At 54.1% G+C, this 10,681-nt stretch overlaps 1 protein-coding gene across 1 annotated transcript in view; it reads left to right on the top strand.

Annotated features, from left to right (window-relative positions):
- Positions 1 to 501: 501 nt before the first annotated feature.
- The window catches only part of HS3ST4 (heparan sulfate-glucosamine 3-sulfotransferase 4), a 150,036-nt gene continuing 139,856 nt past the window's right edge, over positions 502 to 10,681 (top strand). The window contains exon 1 of the mRNA XM_080387644.1: positions 502 to 10,681. This exon is cut by the window's right edge and continues 21,985 nt beyond it. The gene's annotated coding sequence lies outside the window, so the exon portion shown is untranslated.

The raw sequence follows: 10,681 nt of genomic DNA, 5'->3' as shown, positions 1-10,681 counted from the left end.
CATAACTATGGAGATGCTGCCGGTGTGCGGGCTGGAAGGGGCAGCACTAGAGGAGAGAGAAAGTTGTGAACATATTTTCTGCCAGCATGACTGACTGACTGACTAATGCCCTGCACGTCCCCAGCTGCTGCTGCACAGCTAATAACCAGCCAGATGCAAAGCTGTGGCTGCTGCTGGCAGTGCTGGGGTGGTGTGATGGGGCCCTGAGGTTGGGAGCTGGGGGTGCAGCCAGCCCAGCCGCGGCAGGAGCCGACAGCAAGACAAATGCCTCCTCATCCAGTATGTATCAGCACAGGGTACTGGTACAGGCTGGATCCCAGCTGACTGTCACTGGGTCCTGCCCCTAGCAAGAGCCAGCCCAGGCTCCATGGGAGTGGGTGAGGGGCAGGGTGGGTTTAAGAAATCCTTCCCATGATTTCTGGCTGCCCAGGACCTCAGGGAGCTGTGGCTCCGCTTTGTCCCAGCTGCAGCACCAGGAGACCGGGCAGTGCTGCCGGATGGGAGGCAGCCCCTGGGGGAAGCGGGAAACCTCCCAGGCTGCCGTCCCTGCTCCCCATGCTGCTGAGCTTCAGGCATGTGTTGCAGCAGCTCCTGCTGAGCGACACCCTGAGACGTAATTGAATTCACACTCCTGGATTTAACTCATTATCCTGTCAAGATTTTGGCATTTCAAATGATTCACAATTGCTTCAATTATAAGAATGGGGGTGTTTAGACAATTCTACCCAACCTGCTTTCCACCCTTCCCGTGCCTGGCATTCCAGATTGTCAGGTACATAACCCATCCCTGCTGCAGACCCCTGGTTGAAGCAGGGTCTGTTCCAGGGGCTCAGCTCTCCCCTCACCCTGCCACTCCCTTCCCCTTCCCAGGCACACTTTGTGTGGCCCCCCACGATGCTCCTCACGGGTGTGGTGCAGGGTGGCTCTCCCCAGAGACCTGGCCCTGTGGGATGCATCTCCCCTTCCCTCCTGAAATGGGTAACATTTACTTAAGGCAGCATCCGTCCTGGAAGTGCCCTGCAGACTTGTAAGGAAATTAATAGCTCTGTTTCCTGTTTTTGTGGTGCAGAATTGTAATTCTTCACAACGCTGTAAAGAGCTGCGTTCAGCGGTGCAGGGAGAGATGAACAGGAGCAAGCTCTACAAAAGGACATTTAGACCTGACCTCCGGAAAACATTTGTTTATCACGGTGGGACCAGCTGGAATGAAGAGTAGCTGTCTGAAGGCAGGTGCACAGGCAAGGGACAGGCAGGAGATGAAACATCCTGCACAGTAGTGGGAGGTGCTGTCAGAGCCCACAGGCGGCTCCCATGCCCCCCACCCCAGGACGGGGGAGCAGTGCCAGGCTGACGGGAGGGAGCGCATCACTGTGCCCATCTCATAGCCCTGCAGCAGTCCACCACACTCTCCTGCAGCCACCACCCTCTGGCACCCCCAAAGCCCTCCCCACCTTGCAAGGCAAAGCCTTCCTCCGCAGCCCCCGCACCCACCTGGGCCTCCTTGAGAGCAGAAGCTTCCTGCTCCCACTTTGCTTTGTGGTTATTTTATTCAACTCACCAAGTCAATATCTGATCAATTTATAAGTACCCAGGACCAACTCTGGAGTCTTTAAATAAAGAAACAGAAAAAATAACAATTAAAGAAGCAGTTACAGAATTTAATGCTTCTCTGGGACAGAGTTATTTTAATGCAATTAATTCCTTGAGAAGAGCTTACACATTTCATGCCTGAACATCCCAGCTCAGGGCCTGGGCACTCACTGCTCGCCATCACCAGCTCCACAACCTCTCCCTTTCTGCAGGAGCCCACCTTTGGGTTTGAGCAGCTGCAAACCAGGAATCCCCCTCAAGTCCCCCCAAAACTGCTGCAGTGGGGTCCTATCAGCCCTGGCCGCTCAGCTCAGGCACCACTGCCCCGGACCAGGTGCTGCTGCCGAGCTGCTCACCCACACCTGCAGGACGTGTGCCCCAAATGGACATTAAATATGAATTCTGAAGGCAGTTTTAATGCCAAGGTACTTTGTTTGGGTTTGTTCCTTCTTTTCCATGTTGCCCCTCCCTTTTTGTGATTTTATAAAATAGCATTGCAACACTTAAGCTGTACTCTGAAAGTCATCAGAAGCATGTAAAATACATATTTGTAACAGGAACTCAAAATTAATCATCTTGTGAACATTAAATATTTCCTATTTGGAGTTTCATGACAAAGTGTGTATCAAGACATATCATGGAAAATGGACAAGTTAAATTCATTTGGGTCTGAGTTAACGTCAGTACTACAAACTTAACTTTTACATTTCTTAGCTCTAATCCATAATTCCCCTGTTGAGGTAAGCTTGAAGAGATTGCTTTTGATATCTGGGGTCCCCATGCTTCACAAGGGTAATTTTAATATATTTCCTAAAATAAGTGGTACACCAGTGCCCAGCACTCCCAAACATCTGTTTCATGGCAGTTACCAGTATTAGGTGTGGAATATATTCATTAGATACCCACAAAAGTTAACTGCAGTTTCAAAAAGCCCAAGCCCTTCATAGGAAACACAAAACAATTAATACAAATGATGGTATTTACTGGCAGCAGTGATCTGGTGGCAGCAAGGGGCTGCTCTCAGGTCCAGTGCTGCCTGGCTCCCAGCGACAGCCAGGCAGGACAGGGGGGCCAGACCCACCCGGGGCTGGGGGCAACCTGCCCCTGCCCTGCTCACCGCCCTTCAGCAGAAGCGTCACTTCTTTACTTCCTGATAACTTAATTCCTTCACCACATCAACTCCCCTTTCGACGGGCGAGCTGCTCGGACGTGTTGGCCACCTTCCTTCGGTGGATCTGGGGACGAGGCTGCAGGACAGTGCCACCGCTCCAGCTGCCACCCCAGCTGTGGAGCGCTCCCCATGGGAGCTGCCCCTTCAGTGTGCCAGCCAGTCTGCGGTGGCACTGGGGACCGGTGGCAGGATTGGCCAGATGGGTAACCCAAAGGTGTGAGAGCTGTGAGCAGCGGGGATCGGCATGACAGGCGCAGGGGTGGCGTGTGGCACGGTCTGTGAGGAGCCGTGTGTGGCCCATCGTCTCTGTACACACCAGTTCTGCAAAGCCTGTCAGAGTCACACTCAGAAGATCTGCTCAGAGGCTGTGCAGCCTGTTGGTTTGCATATAACAAGAGAATCTCCCACATCCTTATAAATATTTCACTTGTTCCTTCATCCGCGGCCCCTTTCCCAAAGCGAACCAGCATTAACTCTGCCGGCTGCCTTGCCTGATCTGCCCCAGAGGGGCTCATCCAGCGGACATGGGTGGGTGCGTGTCTCAGGAAGCCTGGCTGGATGCTGGGGCATGAGGCAGCTCACCCTGGGCATGCTGCCCCTTACCCCTCAGCCCCTCCCCAGCATCCAAGGGCTTTGCCCAGTACTGTGTGGGGAGAAGCCCCAGCTGTTGGCCCCTCTGCTCTGCTCTCCCCAGCCTGGTTTCCCATCAGCTGGGCACCCGGCACCCTGCCAGCGTCCTCCTGCACGCCCACAGGGCACAGCCCCAGGCACCGCAGAGCTGCCTGCACCCCGGGGGGCTTCGCCTGCAGCCTGCAGCTCTGCCAGGTGCTGCAGACTGCTGGTGCCATTTCTCAACATGCAGAGGGTGAAGGGTTTTGGTAAGATTGCTTTCTAAGACAGTAGCACGGTCATGGCAGAACACAATCAGGAGCAGCAGGCAAGGTTGTCAGCATTAGTTATAGTCAGGCTAGGGCCTGACGCCCCGGCTGGGCATTTCCTCTCCTCTTCTAACAGAGACTACAGAGAGCAGGGCTGAGCCCACGCTGGCCCCTACGGGCACTGGTGCAAGCCCTGTTCCCTGTGCCAGGCATGCACAGGGCTTGTGTGTGCCACGTCCCCCAGACACTCCCTGCACTCCTGTGGGAGACAGCTGCTTTGAAATGCTGCTCAGGCGAGGCAGAGTGGTTTGAAAATTCACTCAACCCTTGCCCCTCTGCTTTTTTTGTGTGCTGCTGGATGTTGGCAGGAAGAGAACGAGACCTTCCTGCAGCATCAAACAGGCTACTGCATTACATATAGCTATGTGTCTCTGAGGTACCCACAGCTATCCCACTCTGTAGCCCTTGTCCGTACCCAGCAGACATACATTTATACCCATGTCTATTCCTCTTTGGTCTGGTAACCAGGCTGCTGTTATCCCGGAGGGTTTCCAACTGCCCATCTGCTGAGGACAACACTTACACACATCTGTTCAATTGATTTTTAATATGCTGCAGATATTTTTTTAAACGGTACCTTTTATTTTTCCCCAGCCCCATTCAGGAGTACGGTGCTGGCAATGTGCATGGTGCAGAAGCACTGAATTCCACAGCCTCTGGAGGAGTGCTCCTCCTATTCCCAGCGCCAGGCAGGGCCAGGGCGGTGAGAGGGCAGCTCTGCAACAGCATCGCTGTGCAGAGCTGAGCTGCAGCAGCTGGGATTCATCACATGTGAAGCATCTTGCCTGTGGCTTTGGACTTTGCTCTCTGTCTGTGTTTCCATTAACCCAATATACTGGATGCACATGGAATATCATCTGTGGGATTTGTATGTGGTGGCTACTGAACTATCAGAAACCATGCTAGAATTTCTTCCGTGGGTGGCCAGCCTCATGCTGGCAGGCTGCAGCTCCCTGGGCGCCTGCCCTGTGCATTGGCATGGTGTCCTGTCCCAATGATGTCCTGGGGACCAGCAGCACCAGGCGGGCCCTGGGAGAAGCTCTGCCAGGAGGGAGCAAGGGCACCAATGAGGAATGATCACAGATGCTGGAGCTCTTTGAGTGAGGATCTATGCAGACCATCTCCTGACCTTCCCCAGATACTTCAATGATCAGCACAAGCATCTGAATGCTAGCACCACAGCTCATCACACTGAAGGAAGGGGAAGGCAGATGGCAATGATTTGCAGCTCCTGTTCAGAGAGCAGCACCTGGCTTCCCTGACCACAGGCTACCCCTGCAGCCCCAGCATGTTCAGGAAAAAAAGCTAACCTCCTGTCCTCACTCAGCAGTTGCAGGCTGCACCCCAAAACACACTGCACAAATCTCTAGTGCAAGCCTGCAATGCCAGCCCTGGTCTGCCACAGCTCCGCTGCAGCCCCACGATGCCTGGCCAGGGCTGGCTTTGTCATCATTGAGTGCAGATGTTTGAAAACAAGGGACTTACTTTAGGAGATGTAGGATGGCTGTCCTGCCGGTTCTGACAGTCCTACTACTGACCCACAACTTTTTACCCTTCTCCCCTGTGCTCCTCCCAGACTTGTTTTCTTGGGGCTCATTCCAATGCCTTCTGAGCACTCCCCTGCCTCCAAAGTATTTTGTCCCCCACCCGTGACAACCAGCATTCTGTGGGACCAGTCCACCCAGGGCTTTGCTTCCTTGGCCCCAAAGGGAATAACAGCCATTTGTATCTGCTCCCAGAGGTTTGCGGGGCTTTGACACTGCAGTCCTGTGGGGTGATGGGGAAAGTGCTGCTGCCTGGCCCCAGGAGCACGCTGCAGGGACAGCTACGCTGGGCCGGTCACTGCTGGAGATGAAGCACCCTCAGACCCTGGCCACAGAGCCCTGAGGTACCAGCAACATTGTTGAAGAGAGGATCTCAGCTCTACTGTGTGAAACCGTGCTGGGGAGATGCGTGGGGCTGGGGAAACGGCCCTGCTTGCTGCCTGCCAGCACTGGGCACTTCTTCGCAGACTATTATCCAGAGGCCTATTCAGTCCAGTTTATTTCTCCTGCTAATGAGCCCAGAAATGCGTTCACGGGAAGAAAGCATCCTCTGACACAGCCAGGAAGGGTCCCAAGGTCACAGGATGCTTTTGCTCTCACTCTGCAGTCTCAAGGTCACCTCGGAGGGGTGTCGCGGGCTGTGAGCAGGAGGGGACAGAGGCACCTGGACCCATTGCCCCCACTCTGCGCTGCAATGCCAGGGCTGCACACAGGGCTGGGGGCCAGTGCAGCCCCTGTTCCAGTAAAAGGGGCTTGAAGGAACCATTTCACTGGAAACACCAAGGAAATGCTAACCTTCTGGGAAAACGGAAGGGAGCCACCTTCCCCAGGGCAGTGAGCTGGGTGCTCCCTGCCTACAGAGCCCCTGGGAGGGACAGTGACTCTGGGATGGTTCTGTCCCCAGCTGGGGCAAGCCAGGGAGCCCCGCACTCCCAGCCCACCACTCCGTGGTGTTTGGCCCCTCCTGGAGCCTGGGGTGGAGGACTCGCTCGTCATTTCTCCTGTCATTGTTTCAGACCCTTTTTGTGCTGGCAAGGGCCCCGGCAGGGGAGTTGCTCTCTCACCTCATGCTAATAGCAAAGCAGAGGTTGGTGCAATATGTCCTGCTTCACTAAGGAATAACAGCACTTCAGAAACCACTTTCTCCAATCACAACAGAAAGCCTCCACCTAGAGAATATTAGCTCAGACCCCCTGATGTAAGTGTGGTCATTGAAATCCATCTCAACTGTTTAATAGAAAAAGGTAGAAATTCCTCTGCTATTCATCTCAATACTCATATAACTAAACCACCTAGCTAAGGTACGCTCTGAGCACTGGTCTTAAACAAATATCTATTCAAAACTAGAGATTTAATCATTACTTTTGAAAACACGGTGGTTATTTTCCTTATTATATTTTAGAGACACAGAGAGGCAGAGTGGGTTTTTCAGACCAGCCTAGGGTTTGCTGCGGGTATGCTCCAATGCTGCGCACCCTGTGCCCGTCTGGGGAGCAGGGGGCTGCACTGATGAACCCTTCCTCGGGCTTTGCAGCACCCAAATCAGCCCCAGCCAGAGGAGTCACTTCTCACCGTGCAGGTTGGTCCTTGCCAAAGCGTGGCAGAGGCTCCAAGGGAATCTTCCCCTGATGGGAAGTTTTGCTCCTGCTGCTGGTTTTGGAGCAGAGGCAGGGATGAGGTGTGGGATGGGACTTAGCCTAAACTGGAGGGGCTTCAGCATGAAGGATGTTCGAACTCATGATGGGGATTTTGGAAGAAACTCCTGAACTGCAGTTGGTCTCAGACCTCTGAGCTGCCAGATACAGAGTGGCAAATGAGGGTGCCCCTGCTGATGTCCAGAGCTTGCGTGCTGGCTCCCAAGTAGTCTCCAGAATAACTGTGTGAAGATGAGTTGCTGGAGGCCAGCATGGCTCATTGGGAGCACTTGCAGCCCTGCAGCGCTGGCACAAGGGCCACAGCTGGCTCCCTACGAATGGCTCCGCACGTTTCCCCTGCACAGCTTGCAGTGCTGTCCCCACTGCGCAGCTGGGCCACCAGCCTCCAACACAGCTGGCTATGGGGCCTGGGGGCTGCCACCGACACCAGCACACCCCCTCTACACACCCTCTCAAAGCAACAGGGCAACATAGCAGCTTATATTAATTAGGCCTTAAATTGTACCACAGCACAGACAGGAGTGCAGTTTGTTTGTTTTTAAACAGGGCACATGTCACAGTAAATGCCAGCAGTCCCAGTGCTTGGAATAATAAATGTGCAAATAGCAATTAACAGTTGCGTCTTCTGCTCACATGCAAAGGACGTAATTAGCTAGTTCCATCTGTTAATTATACCTGCCGTGGTTCAGATATTCATAGCTCAGCCAGAACTCGGAGGAGGAAGGTGAGCTTGTGCAAGCAAAACTCTTGTCATCCAAACAGCAGATCCAGCAAGCTTCCATCCCCTCTCTCTTGGCTGCTGCTCAAAGGCACCACGTGCTCGCAGGGTGCAGCAGTGCAGCAGCTCCCCTTCCTCCTGCCACTCCAGTCCCCTCGCAGGGTCTCTTCCCAGTGCCCTCCTGCTGGCATTTCACTGGCTTGGGAAGCCCCAGCAATACCTGCAAAGCATCTGCAGCTGCAGAGCCCTTGGTAGGTGGTTTCCAGAGATGACTTCCCTCAGAGCCCTTGGGAGCTGGGTTTGGCCACAGCAGCAGTCAGAGCACGAGTCCAGTGTGGTGGAGGTTCAGGTCAGACATGAGGCTGGGACTTGGTGACTGACGAGGCTGAACCTGGCACGGACTGAGCAGAGACTTTAACACAGAGCTCTGGCAGCAGCCTTGGTGCTTGCACCCTCCCACATCTGAATTTTTACCTTGGAGGAGAAAAAGAACAAATGTGCCTGTCTCGCCACACACCAGCCGTGGGTAAGGGTGGAGGCAGCGCATGGCACCGGGGATGGGGTTAGGGATGGTGCTGAGGAGCAGAGCACGAGGGACGCTTCCAGGTGGGGCGCATCAGTCCAGCTCTTGACCCTGCCAGCTCTGCTGCTGCTCACCCAGAGCCCTGCAATGCCTGTCGCTGGCCCAGACTGGCCCCCCAGCACCCAGCCCTGACCCCTGACCAGCCCTGCAGCGGGGGACAGCCCTCCAGGGCCTGATCCTGCCAGCTCTGGCCACTCTTCCAGCCACCATCCCTTTCACCCACCCTTTGCAGACGAGAGCTCTTCTGTTCCACCCGCTGCTGCCTGTGCCTGATGCAGCCCCCGAGAAAGCCCCTGCACAGACCTAGGAGGAAGGGCAGCACGCTGCATTGGAGCTGCAAGCAGCTGCTTTGCCATTAAGAAGTAACTCCAAATTCAAGTGCGGAGGGTGAGGACTGAGTCCTGGCTCGCCAGACACATTCCTGTATGCTAATTTCAAACAGGCTTTCTGGATGTGCTCTCATGGATCTAAGCAAGCAACAGAATCTTAACTATCAGAGCTCCTTGCTGGCTGATAAAATATGGATAAAGGAGCCAGCACTTTAGAACAGCAGGAAGAAAAAATAATTGCCAAGGTTGGCTCTAATTTGAATATTGTTTAAAACCCTTGTAGCATGGAAATGGCTGTTACAGTTTCATTCTGCTTGTGTGAATAATTTTGCTAGACAGGATTTCTACCTGGCACAGCCACAGCAGAGGTAATGAGGGGTGCCTGCTAATTGTCCCATCAGACCCAAGTGATTCCTCTGCTCCAGGCAGGTTCCCCCTACTCCGGCGCAGGGCAGACCCCGGGTGTCACGGCTGCACGGGCCTGGGGAGCAGCAGCAAACAGTGACAGCCATGGAGGAACCAGCCAGAGAGAGGAGCCGAGTCTTGGCAGATTTTGGTTTGGTTTTAACAGGCTTTTTTTGAGGTCGGGTTTTTTTCTTTTTCTTTTTTTTTTTTTTTTTTTTTTTTTTTACCTGAGCTGGTGCAGAGGCTGACAAGGACGGTAAGGTGACACTGACTAATTGAATTCTGAACTAGCAGGAGCAATGCAAATATCTGACAAATTGATTTAATTGCGTTCACGTACAATAAAGCTGAGATCTAAAAGGTCAGCTAGAAAATGGAAAGGGTCCCTGGAGTGCTAACAGGAGGAAGCTGACTTTAATACACATTCATCACATTTTATCATCTAATTAGTTCACACAATGCCAGAGTGATAGACAGAGGCCTAAACAAAAGTATCGATTGATTATTAGCCACATATCTATCATATTGCCTCTAGCTGGCTGTCAGAGCGTGCTGGCAACTCCTGTCCAGTGTATCAGCAGAGGGGGGGCACTTGATAAATAGTTTTTCTATAGCAGAATTTAGACTCTGGAAAGTGTTTTACACAGACACTGAATGATAAAGATCCTTGCAAAAGCTCTCTAGCAAAACCACAATCAAAGCCCAGCCAGTCTTGCCTGCATCAAGAATATTTATGAACGTACAGGCAGCCAGCTCTGCTCCGGCAGCGAGCGCCCCAGCCCCGGCACTGCTGGGTACCTGCTCTGCAGCCACCCTCACCGGCCCCTGCGGGTCCGTCCAGGCAGGGTCTCCCACTCCACTCCCGGGTATGTGAACTGTCTCTACCGAGTCTCTCATCAGGCAGTTTCCCTTCCTGACTTCCCTAAAGCAAGATGATTTTAAGCAGGCAACAGGGAGCCACCCTGCAAATCCACAGCTCGTCCTGCTTATTGCAGCCGGTGGAACACACCTTGGGGCCTTCCTGCCTCCGTGCACAGGACATTGCAACCCCAGCCCGAACCTCCTCCTGAGCCCCCCGCTGGGCCTGGGGCTCGCAGCACCTGACCCTATCCCAGGGGATTTACCCCAAATTGTGCAGCTGCCCCCGAGCAGCCCCACAACATGGGGTCTCTCGCTGGAGCCTGAGCAGGGTTGTAGGGGGACAAGAAGACCTCATGCCCAAGGGACAGCTGCAGTTTGGGAAGAGCAACTCAGGGCGAGGAGACGTGGCTCCTCTGCCAGCCCCAGCCTGCGCCAACACCCAGGGGGGCAGGCACTGACAGCCAGGGCCTGGCGAGTGCTGGGTGTGATGCTGTGGGCTCTGGCAGGAGGACGATAGCTTCGGTGAAGCTTGCCAAGAGGCTGGGTGCTCCTGCTACTTCCCTTACCAACCCTCCACTGTTCTCACTGCGTTGGGGAAGGCTGCTCGGCCTCAACAGCTCCACGCTCTGCTGAGAGCACACATGAGCATCCCCAGAAACGCTGTTTCCTAATCAAACCTGGCAGCCTTCCTAGAACGCTACTGCTGTTTCACACCACATCCAGCTCCCACTCTCGGGCTGCCCACCTCTGCCGCAGGGGAAGCTCATCAGCACGCATCCCACCAGCTCCACACAGGGCTGGCACAGGTGTGCGGGACCTGCGGGATGCACAGCAATGCACAGGGAGCCGAGAAGCATCTATCCTTCAGAAAGAGAAAACCCCAGCCT

This window comes from Falco punctatus, assembly GCF_963210335.1.
Source record: "Falco punctatus genome assembly, chromosome: 4".
NCBI lineage: Eukaryota > Metazoa > Chordata > Aves > Falconiformes > Falconidae > Falco > Falco punctatus.
This window is presented reverse-complemented; position numbering and strand designations above follow the sequence as displayed.